At 45.2% G+C, this 13,074-nt stretch overlaps 1 pseudogene; it reads left to right on the forward strand.

The window, feature by feature from the left end:
- The first annotated feature begins 254 nt into the window (after window positions 1-254).
- Window positions 255-2,970, forward strand: LOC136491701 (uncharacterized; annotated as a pseudogene).
- Window positions 2,971-13,074: the final 10,104 nt, after the last annotated feature.

Genomic DNA, 13,074 nt, shown 5'->3' on the forward strand with positions numbered 1-13,074 from the left:
CAGGGTGTGACTTCAAATACATTCTTTACTATGTGGTTAGATCATATACTGATTTATGTGATAGACTTTCTTTACTGTGTGGTTATTCATACACTGATTTATGTGATAGACTGATAATGAAGTACGTCTTTTAGGTCTCGATGGATAGTTCAGATGCAAATGTTTCAAAAGAAAATGGAGGCCCCTTAGAAGATATTGTACAAACAGAAAATTCCAGTGAGCCTATGGATGATTCTAGATGGTTGCAAGAAAGCATGAGTACAGAAGTTACCCACGAAGCTCTACCAGTTGACCAGGGCTTTAGCACGGCCCATGATAAAAAGGCCCTGTCAACTTCTAGGGTAGATCCAATGGGAGAACAAGGACTTTTAGAAATCATAATCGTACAAAATAAACCCAAAAAATCTATGTCTTCACCGGTTGCCCCAGAAGGTATTGATATTTTCTTTTTGATGGATTAACCTAGAAAAACTGCTAACTACTGTTGTATACTTTAATTTAATCCTCTTTTTCAGATTATGCTTGTACCAATACTGATAGAGCCATAATTGAATCTATCAAAAAAATTCCATCTTCACCAGTTAGCATCCTTGTTCTCCCGTCAGACAAGTATTCCTAGGTACCTTGCTGTTACAAATGGAATGTCTTTTTTTGACAGATTCAATTATGCTTGTGCTCATAGATGATGTTCTGGTGTTGAGAAACCACATGGAATGTCTTTTTCAGCCATATGAATACTGTTTGACGAGGTAACAGATGCAAGTCATAATACTCAATCAAACATTACCAACTTCAATGCTCTTTCTCTCTAATGGTGAAATGTATGCATGTCATAGATGCTTATATTAAACTGTTGAAGGCTCAGGAGGGTTTGAAAAAGAGGCCAGGAGGTACAATCTATCTTGAAATTGCATGCTTAGTTGCAATCATGAAGCGGGATGGAGAAAAGGATGAGACCATTGAAGCCAATTACCCTAACCGTGGCACTGCACAACGTCCTGGTTTAGTTCAAAGGGTGCTAGCTTACTTGAAGCATGACATGGTAGTATTTTTTTAAATGATCTATTGGTCTTTCATTATCAATTTTTTATGCCTAACAAAATGTTTATTGTTTGATTTGATAGGTGTTCCTTCCAATAAATGTTACAAATACACATTGGTACCTTGCTGTTATAAACACCGTCAAATGTGAGGTTCAGGTGCTAGACTCTTTGGGCGAGATGTTCGGACGTGTTAACCTCAATAAAATTGTGGGTATTTCCTAACACAGCTATTTCTACACATTTTATATTTTAGAAATGTTGATTGATTCGTTCTTCTATGAACAAATAGCGAGTTGGATTGCGGAAATAGATAGATTTCATATTGGAGGAGACAGGCCCAAAAGAGCACAAATGGCTAGATGTTGAGGTTGATACCTGGTCGGTTAGGGAGATTTTCCGTGGGAAATTATTACAAACAGATGGGTACGTTAGAAATAATGGCATGTCATATAAGTTGAATTTTATGTGTCTTTGCCTTTTTGATCTAATGTGAGCTTGAACCTCTATTAATGTTGTATGTAGTTTTCCATGTGGTTTATTCTTAATAAACTTTATGGAGTATTGGACTTGGAATGATTTGTGAGATGAGTTTAATCAGGTAAACTATGCATCTTAGCACAAGTTATGAGTGTGCATTAGCTGTGGGTTTTTAATTAATAATTAATTAGGTCCATACTATCGTATAGGATGATATGAAAGAATTTAGATTGAAGCTTGCGGTGATCTTGTTATCGTTAGAGTTAAACAAATGAAAGGGTGCTCCATATCTTGATAGGGATGAAAATATTGGAAGCCCAAGCGACTGTGCCATAATAGAGAATCCAAAGATGGCTGATCAAGTGTCCACGAAAAAGAGAAAATATTATGAAGAGGCCGAATGCTTAGTGGTTCAAACGGGCACCCCTCAACACATACAAACTCAGAATAAATCCCCACAAAGTCCTTGCCAACCAAGACCCTGATGAGTTTTGGGCATTTAAGGCCATGAAAGACATGCCAATGAACAAGGAAGAGATGACTGAGTTATTGTGTGATTACGTCATGGCAATTTAGGATGAAGCGGCATTGAAGTAAGCTACATGCTTATTTTAATTACTTTATTTACTAATAATAGTGTGCTATCTTATATGACGAAAACCATCATCTGTGTCTAATGCTTTGTAGAAATCCTTGGGTGAAAGGCTTTCATCCCTCCATGATTGCACTAAGTGTCAAGGACCTACAAGAGTTGTTAATGAACAATCGAGACATCTCTGAGAACTATTTCAACTTAGGTGTTTGTTTTCAGGCAGCCGAGAGTATAATACAATGAAAAAAATACAATAGTATTACAAAGCATCACATGGACCTAAGATTCTGTGTAAGCATATTTTTAAAATTCTTATCGTGCTATATTATATTGTCTTATTTGTTGTTCTCCTAATTGTATAAAGTAGGCCAAGTTATACTAATCCTAACTCTCGATATCCTTCTCTGCCAGAAAATGTGTGCTTTAACAAAAATGCCAGAATATCATAAAAAATACACTAAGAAAGAAATGGCTGCTGCGATTGGTGTATGTGAGGATATGGAATACAGCTTAGCACAATGCAGATATGTAAGTCGCTTGCTCCTGCTTTTATTACTTGTTTCCTATATACTATTCTAAATGCTACCATGTTTGTAGTTTCATTTGCCATGGCTGTACGTTCGAAAGTATATGCTTTATGTTTGCGATCAGAAGGAGAAGATGCTTATCATGATTGATCCTAGACCTATTGAAGACTGGTGTAAAGACACACTAGCGCTGATGTATGCAAGGTATACTCTTGGATTTATCTTGCAGTACATGGACACAGTGAATGTACATATTCCTGGATGGAATCAGGATGTCTTCAAATGGAAATTTAGACGGGAAGGAAACATTGCAGAGGACATAGATGGGTAACTAACGCAGAGTCACTATAGCTTGCAATAATAATACCTACGATTTAACTATTTCTATATATCGTTGATCGTGAATCTTGCCACAGACACTTAAGTGGATACCTTATTCTACAGTATATGTCTGCGTGAAATAGACTAAAAGCCACACATATTTATACGATGAGTATAACACTTTGTTTTAAATTTTTGTGGAAGATTTTTCAAGAGACACAGTATCACCCATGCGACATGCACTAATATTGACATATATACTCGAGCCTGTGTATAGGATAGTATGGAGATGCGATGGAACTTATTCGTGGATTTATTGGTGCATGAAAGAAATGGATATTGGAGATTTCTTCCTGCCGATATAAAACATTATCTTAGGCGCATCACGGAAAGGTCTATAAAATAGAGTTTGTAAGCCTGTGATGCCACGCTCTCCGTGACTGTTAATTTCATAAACTTTGCTTTTTGGATTAACTGTAACTTTAACATTGGTATTTAATTTTATAGTATTGTTATCTCATCGTGCGATCCATGTGTTTTTAGTATAAAAGTTTAGTTGTCCTATGGGGGTATGGCCCCCAAGACATGGGCTGCGCCCCCAGGGGCGGCCTAGCCCACAAGGTTAAGGCGTGCACGGCGCTGCTCGACGTGCACCGCAAGACATTGTATAGTACCAAATAGGCTACTTTACTTGTAACCCTACCTCCTCCAGAGTATATAAGGAGAGGTAGGGGTCCCCTAGCGGATAGGATCTATCAGATCAGATCTACATACAGATCAATACAATACACCAAAGACACAGGACGTAGGGTATTACGTCGATCAGATGACCCAAACCTGTCTAAATCGCTGTCTCTGCGCCTTGTGTCACCATCTGGTTCCTAATTACGCGTACCCCCACCGACAAATCTACCATCACGGGATACCCCTCGGTGGACTACCGAGCATATTCTGTCGATAGTTGGCGCACCAGGTAGGGGTGTGTGCTTGATCCATGGTGAGCCAGATGGATCTCAAATCAACAACGCGTTCTCGTCGTCAATCTCATGGAGATCCATGTCGGTCGACGACGACGATTCATTGCTGGTACACCAGCCCCTGTGACAGCAGATCCGATCTCGGAACCACCTCCGAGGTTGTCTTCACCAACAACTCACCGCCCACTAGGTGTTCACCGTCAACACCGACCAGATAATGCCATACGTCGCCGATCAGACGCTCCATCCAAAGCTAAGTCACGCTTTAATATTCTTCTAAATATTCTCCAATCTCCGTATATCGCCATAATATTTCTCCAAACTGTTATCTCCATATTTGCTCTCCAAACGATTTTCTGAACCCCTAAACAGTCCAGTTGATGCTCGGACGCCTCTAGAGATGGCCCTGTCTCTGGCTCCTCCCTACACGTGCTATGGGCTCCGCGCTCTGCGTTATGGGTGGTCGGCAGCGGCTCCTTGGTCACACATGTTCCTCCTACACGTGCACAGGCTCCGCGCTCGACGTTATGGACAATGGGCTAGCTAGGGCTGGAGACTTAGCTACACACTAACTGGTCGGGCAGTTTATATTAAATATAAATATATTTTCACGCCAACTAATCACCGAACTGCATACACCATTTCATCACCATTGCTGATTTTTTTCTGGAGTTTATTTATTTGTGCATCATGTACTACCCGTTCTATATATTTGTTGTAACAATCCAAAAATCCATACACTAAAAATACTAACTACAAAATTTTTCTTAGAACTCCCATGTGATGATGAGTGTCATGTATAGAAACCCAACCTAAGAGATGCATTAGGTCTAACCCCAACCCAAGTCAACACATAAGCATGGCATGCCATTAGTTAACTATGTTTATTTAAATACTAACAAATAAAGTATTGCATACATTGTTAATTCAAAATGTGATTTGGATTTCCATTTGAGTTATGAATATGCCTAACAACTCCAATAAAGTAATAAACCATAAAATAATTAATACTCAAACCAAAGAATAAAGGTTTAAAGAGAAAAACTAATTCTATTTTTGTATAACAAAACCACACCTATTTTTGCTATACAAAATAGCTAAATAAATTCCTAATATTTATATAAGAATGTTGTGGGCCTCATATCTAAAACCCCAATGAATTTGGTGCACCAATTTTTAATTTGAATTCCAAAACCAAATTTGAATTCAAAACAAAGGAGAAGAAAAGAAAAATAGAAAAAGAAGAAAAGGGAGGAAGCCTCACTGTGGCCCAGGCCTGCTTAGCTTCACGGCCTAGCCAGCAACCGGCCAGCTCCGCCAGCGCGCAGCAGCAGGCCAGCCCACGAGCTCGCGCAGGCCCAGCAGCCAGCCCGCACGCCTCTCACGCCCATGCGCCTCCCCGCCTTCGCTCACAGCCGCAGCCACACGGGCCCCGCATGTCAGCCCTCCTGTTCATCTTCTCCACACCACACCCCGACCGCTCATGCCGATTCCCTTCTCCGACCGAGCCCCGACAGCACTAGCAGGGGCGGGCTAGGGGGTCACGCCCAAGGCATGGCCCTGTCTCCTTGGAGCCACGCCCACACAACCTCGCGCCACCATTGGATGCATCGCACGCCTCTCCACTGATCGATTGCCGTCTGCCATGGAAGCTTGGAGCTCGGCTATAAAAGCCCGGCCTCGGTTGCCCTAGCGCCCTGAGCTCTCAACGCCCCGCTGCCACTTTGTGGCCACCCTCTGCACACTCGAGCCAAGAGAGAGAGAGCCAAGAGAGGAAGATGGAAGGGAGAGGGAGAAAGAAGAAGGAGGCGCCGACGGAGCACCTCCGAAGCCACCGGAGCAAGGACGATGCCACGACGCTGCACGGCACTGCACGGCTTCCGGAGCTACACGTCCTTGAACCACCACTGCATCACCACCCTATCGCCGTCGACACCAACGGTGAGCCCCCAGTCATTCCCCTGCTCGCCACCAGACCGCACCATGCTGGCCATGGCGCTCCACACCAGAAGCGCATAGGCCAGGGCCGTCTCCGGCCTCTAGGAACACATGCACCCACGTGCACACCCGTGACCATGCCGTGACCACCCCGCTGGAGCCCCGTAGTTCACCCACGTGCCTCGCCATCATCACCATGTCGCCGTGGCCGCTGGGGAGCCCCTACCGACCACCTAGAAGCCCGAAGCCCCGCCTTGAGCCCACCGAAGACCATAGCCCAATGGAGGCCCATGGCTACGATGTGGTAGCGCCACAGCTTGCCACGTGTCCAGCCTGGACCGGCCCAACCCAAGCCCACCAGAGCCCGTTTGAGACCCGACCCATGTTGACCGTTGACCGGTCAACATTGACCATTGACCTGGCCCCACATGTCAGTGGCACGGACACTCTGGACCCACCTATCAGATGCTGATGTCATGCTAACATCACACGAGACCCACACGTCAGAAGCCAACACAGCCAGGGTGATGTCATGCTGACGTCACGATGACATTAGCTGCTGACGTGAGCAGCCCTGGCCCCACACGTTAGAGACCCTGACCGTTGACCATTGACCGTTGACTCACCGTTGACTGATGTTGACTTTGACCAGACCCACATGTTAGTGACCCAAGAGTCCCTGGGCCCACTTGTCAGAACTGATGATGTTGCTGACGTTAGCTAGACCCCACTTGTCAGCTCAGAACCGAGACGCTGACGTCAGTCACAGCGTGACACGTGTCAGCCTAGGATTAATTCGGCCTTTTCCATTTTCAGAAATGATTTAAACTTCAGAAATTCATAACTAATTCATATGACCTCAGAAAAATACGAAACCAAGACCAAAATTCATCTAAAATCGAGCTCTACGCAATGAACCCATGTTTGAGTACATTTGGCTCTTTTGAATTTTCATTGCTTCTTTGTGCTATTCTATAGACGTCGCTAACACGACTATAATGCGATCATTTGTAGACTCGGAGGAGAACTAGACGGACAAGGATCGTGAGTACCATGAGGAGTATGGAGACGACTACACTGAAGGTGCCACATCCCACCCAATCTTATAGCACCTATTACGCATGGCTAATATAGAACTGCTATTGCTTTACTTTATAGTTGTAATCACACTGTGATAGGACCTATATGGTAGTATGCTTTCTTGATGGCCTTTACCTTGATGCAACCTTACCCCTGCTCACCATGCTATTAGGCTAGACACACGCTTGCTTCTATATTACTTATTACTTCTACTACGCTTGTACTACATTGATGCGTGGTGGAATCTAATGTTAACTGGACTATGGGGAGAGTGCTGCTTGTGTGATTTGGGTGCGTGGAGGGTGAGGGTTGAGTCGACCAAGTTGGAGTATACGACGAGCCTAGGGCAAGTCTTGCCATGGGGTGCTACCTGGGCACCCCTAGAAATGGATACCTATGGTGGGTAAATGGTATACAAGGTGGTCCTAGGTGTGAACCTATGATGGAAGGAGCCCGGGATGGAGGTGCTGTGGTGGCACGATAAATGGAAACCCTGATGAAGACATTCTGGCTTGGTCATCCCTAAGGACTTACTAGTACTCAGATTCACCGGGAAGCCTTATGTACCACTCGCCCTATATGGTGCGGGATGGCCAGACTACTTGGTAGGATATTGCCACTACTGCTAGGTTGATAGCGGATAGTGTAAGGAGGTACGGGGCGTGGAGGATTTCCCCCATAGCCTTCTGAGATTTCATGGAGACCTTGTGGACCTGGCTCATGACTCATAGTTTCAGCCACCCCGAAATAGACTTGGGGTGTACCAGGGCTGAATGGTAGAGTGGCATTGTCCTAGGCTAGCAAGCGGCCGGAATCAGCCCAATTGACGATGGTCAGCAAGGAAGACAGATCTTGTGGTTATGTAAAACCTCTATAGAGTGTTTGGTTGATCGATCGATACATGTGCCGACTTGTCGGCTATGGACCTTTCCTAGGTTTCGCTTAAACTAGATAGTGAGATGAGTCCTTCTTTGCTTCCCCTGTGAGAGAGTGTCGGTCATAGCCAGGGGCTACAGGCCTTGAGACAGTGCTGAGAGGGAGTTGGCCTATCGACTGAGTGATGGTATGGTTATGGGATGGTGATGGTGTGGAGATGGTGGTATATCGATCCTAGGATCAAAACCTGGCTCTGGGAAGGGAATATGGTGGAATGTGTGTGGGAATGGTGTTAAAAACTTGACTATACTATTATATACATGATATGCTAAATGCATAGGAAACCCCAGCCTTATAGGTTTCTTTGATTATATCCAACTTGCATCCAATTTCCATAAAGCAATGCTCATAGGGTTGGGAGTGGCCAGTACAAATCGTACTGATAAGTTTTGGCACACAGGTTCTGCTGAGGAGTATAGCTCCAAGGAGTTTGATGGATGAGGGGTTCGTGCCTATGCTTGAGTTTGGCGATCTTATCTTCAAGCTGTTCTAAATGAATGCTACTTTTGATTCCACCAATGCGGCGATGTAATAATTTATGTAATTCTGCACTATTCATACTCTTATATTATCATTGTATGGATGTGATATTTGACTGGAATTTGGGTAATATGATCTACAACGGTCTTATTACACTTCGACGCTGTGGATTTCCCTTCACGGAAATCGGGGTCGCTTTAGTTGGTATCAGAGCCAGACTTGACCATAGGACGAAACCCTTAGAAATGGACGATAGGATAGGACGTGAACAGCCCTTCTTTCGGTTATATACCGGCCCTGCATTTACTTTTATGCAAGGCTTATCTATTATTGACCTGCTAACGCCTGATTCCTTAAAATATACAGATGGCAACAAACGTCGACTGGCCACCTCTAGGACCACTACCTCTGGACCACGCCAAGCTTATCTTTGACCTACGTGAGCTCGGGGGTTTTGCACAGACCCTCTACCGAGTTCTTGTCACGTTAGGAGTCCCCGACAAGCTTGTCAAGGTCACCTGCACTGGGAAGCCAGCACAGGAAGGAGGAATCAAAGGACCGATTGTCGCCTCAGTCGAGTTCCTAGCTAGCACTACCTTACCTTCTGTCCTAGCTTTCACCGAGTTGACTATAGAGGACACAGTCGAGGAGGGACTGTGAGCTATCTCACACAAGGCACTTCGCAGAGTGATAAGGGACCACTACGAGCACCTAAAGACGATAGAGTTCCGTCTACTTCCCTAGGCCCTCGACCTCAGCCTTACCCCTAGTGAGCAGAGCTTCGCAGCCGGCAGAGTTATCTTTGCCGAGGAGGACAGATGCCTTTGTGTCTCAGCTATCCACCTACTGGAGCAGGACAGGTACGTGACCCAGCTGGAGCAAAGGAGACGTCCAAACCAGGCCCTTTAGTGGGAGTACTAGGAGCGAGACTCGCAGGGAGCATAGGAGCGAGCTAGTCTACTGGAGATAGTTGCCAAGCTATAGGACGAGCTCAACCGTCATGAAGAAGTCCATAGAACTGAGGTCGCAAACTTATAGGACAAAGCTGCTGACCTAGGCAATAGGAACTGCTACCTCGATAGCAAGGTCTTGGAGTTGTAGAGAGAGTTGGACGACAAGAAGACCAAGTTCAACTACAGAGGAGACAGAGAGAGATCCAAGGGGATTGATATGTTGAAGATCCAATCTCGGAACAAGACCATGACTCAAGAGCCAGAGGAGTTTAGGAAGAAGGCCGTTCGCAACTAGGGTCACCTGATCGAGGCACTCAAGTAGACCAAGTACCTATAGGACAAGTGTGAAAGGACATGGCAGGCTTGGCAGAAGTCTGACAGGAAGCGCCTCAGGGAGATGAAGGGTATGTGGGATCAGCTACCCAAGGAGATTTGTCGCAAGACGAAGCCTAGGATAGAGGAGTTTGAGTTAGCCCTAACTCACCTTAACCTAGACACCTACCCTACTCTACCTGGAGCCAAGCCTACTAAGGAGCTCGCCGAGACCTTGAAGTACGTGTCCCAACTTCACAAGTCTGATGAGGAGATTAAGATCGAGAATAGTCGTATCCCAGCTACAGTGTACGAGTTAGAGTAGGATGACCCTGCATGGCCATGAGTCATGTCAGTAGCTTCCATAAGTTGTACCCCATGATGTACCCCTTATGAGATGTATTATACATTGTGCGTAGTACGATTCTCGCATGTCTTCATGTGTAGCTACTGGAGATGATGCTATGTAATAAAACCCATGTAATGAATGTTTCGGATCTTATTGCATCTTTATGAATCTTATTGCTTCTTTGTAATGAGTGTTGGATAGTATAAATGTTTTTCTTTAAATCATCAAAATCATGTAATCATATTGAAATATAAGCACTTATGGCACAAACCCTAAATTCTCTATGATCCGTGTTGCAGATGCCGAACTGCCAATCTAATCGCCTAATGAATCGTGGACGTGCGCCCACCCCTAAACCAGTTGAACCAAATGGGGGACATGGTGGCAACAACCGTGGCCGTGGCCATGGCTGTGGATGTGGAGGGATACCCTTCCACCTGGAGAATACCCCGCTGCCTGAGGAGAACATTCCACCACCACCACCACCGAACCTGGCAGAAGTGATGGCACAACAGATCCAGCTTCTTGCAGCTCTTGTTGAAGGAGCAAACCGTCGCTAGGGAGGTTAGTAGAATGACTTCCAAAGGAAGCTAGAGGGATTCCTAAAGCTAAGGCCACCTACCTATGATGGCACCAACCCTAACCCGCTTGTAGCCGATGACTGGCTCAAGGAGATGGAGAAGAAGCTTGACCTCACTACTTTCACCGACGATGAGTGTGTTGGAGCAGCCGCACACTAGCTCATAGGTGCAGCACGCGCCTAGTGGGATAGTTTCAGTGATTCCCATGAGGACCCTGTCAACATCTCGTTGGATGAGTTCACCAAAGCATTCACTGAGTATCATATTCCCAAGGGTGTCATGGAGGCCAAAGCTAAGGTGTTCTGCAACATCAAGATGGGAAAGGATAGGGTGACTGAGTACACTACTCGTTTCACCAATCTTCTTCGCTATGCACCTTCCTATGTTGTGAACTCTGAGAAGGAGAAGCTATACTACTACCGCAAGAGACTTAACCCACACATCAAGCTAAAGTTTGGCGGTATTGAGAGTAACATGTTGCGTGCTCTGGTGGATCGCTGCATCCAGATCAAGAAAGATCATGCTGAGGCTGGAGAGGAGTATAGGGAGAGAAAGCGTAAGCCTAAGGAGTCCATCCGTGGCCGTGATCGCAAGAGGTTCTACAGAGATGCACCATCTAGGGAACGCTCTCGCCACAACATGGATGACAACCCTAGATCGAGTAGGGGTAGTGGAGGCTACACCGCCAAATACTCCCACCCTACTTAGGATCATTACACTCAGGACCGTTTCAACCGTCCCCGCTCAGCGAGTGAACGGCCAGCACAGAACTACCTTGCACCAAGCACTGGAAACTAGAAGGCACCTGCACCAACCCCTACAGGTGGTACGCCTTTCACCTGCTTTGCTTGTGGCCAACCAGGTCACAAAGCCGCAGAGTGCCCTTAGAACTTAGCTGCTCAGAAGTCTCAGTTCAAGGGATCTGCTACTCATGGATGTCTCAACCATCTGGACGCCGAGGAAGCACAGGCTACCCCTGACATTATGTAGGTATGTTTTTAGTTAATGGCAATACTGCATCAGTTCTATTTGACTCTAGAGCAACTTGTTCTTACATATCATCCAAGTTTGCATGAGAACATAACCTGCCTGTAACCCCACATGAAAAGCCTATCATCACTAGTTCACCTTTAGGAGACCTAAAATGCACCCACATCTGTAAGGGAGTGAGTCTTGTTGTTGAGGGTCTTATCTTTAAAGCCAACCTAACCCTGCTACCTTCCACAAACCTAGATGTCATCTTAGGTATGGATTGGTTAACCATTCACTGAGGAATCATATCATGTTCACCTAGATATGTCCAAGTGACCCACCCATCAGGCCAAGTCATTATATGTGAACCCCAGTCCAAAAAGTCCACCTCTATCTTATGTGCCCTTAAAGCTAGTTCAAAATCGCAGAAAGAGGAGAAGATAGTTCATGATGTGCCTATGGTCAGAGACTATCTCGATGTATTCCCTAGGGAATTATCAGGTATGCCACTAGACCGTGATGTAGAGTTCATCATTGATCTTTTGCCAGGAACAGGACCCATTGCTAAGAGACCCTATTGCATGTCAGTTCATGAACTGGCTGAGCTCAAGAAACAGCTTGATGAGCTCATCTCGAAGGGATATATTAGACCCAGTGCTTCACCCTAGGGATCCCCTATTCTGTTTGTTAAGAAGAAGGATGGCTCAATGAGAATGTGCATTGATTACCAGAACTTGAACGCAGTCACCATCAAGAACAAGTACCCCCTGCCAAGGATTGATGATCTGCTTGATTAGCTTCGAGGTGCCAAGTATTTCTCCAAGATTGATCTCAGATCTGGCTACCATCAGATGAAGATTCGAGAGAGTGACATCCCGAAGACCGCTTTTGTGACTAGGTATGGGCAGTTTGAGTTCAGTGTGGTATCCTTTGGACTCACGAATGCTCCCGCATACTTTATGAACATGATGAATAAGGTTTTCATGGATGAACTAGATAAGTTCATGGTGGTATTCATTGATGACATCCTTGTCTATTCAACCACTGCTGAAGAACATGAACATCATCTGAGAACCATGCTTGAGAAATTGGCCCAACATCAACTCTACGCAAAGTTCAGCAAATGTGAGTTTTGGCTATAGGAAGTTGCCTTCCTAGGCCATGTGCTAACATCGAAAGGTGTTGCTATTGACCTAGCTAAGATTGAAGCTGTGAAAGAATGGGATCAACCCCACAATGTGACAGAAGTCAGAAGTTTCTTGGGATTGGCCAGATATTATCGCCGATTCATTGAGAACTTCTCCAAGATAGCCCGTCCAATGACCAACCTTCTGAAGAAGACTAAGGAGTTTGAATGGACACCCGAGTGCGAACAAAGCTTCTAGGAATTGAAATAGAAGCTTACCACAACTCCTGTGCTAGCATTGCCTAATATCAGCAAAGATTTTGTGGTCTATTGTGATGCATCCCGTCAAGGACTTGGTTGTGTACTGATGCAAGATGGAAGAGTGATAGCATATGCGTCCCGATAGTTGA

Source organism: Miscanthus floridulus, chromosome 11 (genome assembly GCF_019320115.1).
Source record: "Miscanthus floridulus cultivar M001 chromosome 11, ASM1932011v1, whole genome shotgun sequence".
Lineage (NCBI taxonomy): Eukaryota > Viridiplantae > Streptophyta > Magnoliopsida > Poales > Poaceae > Miscanthus > Miscanthus floridulus.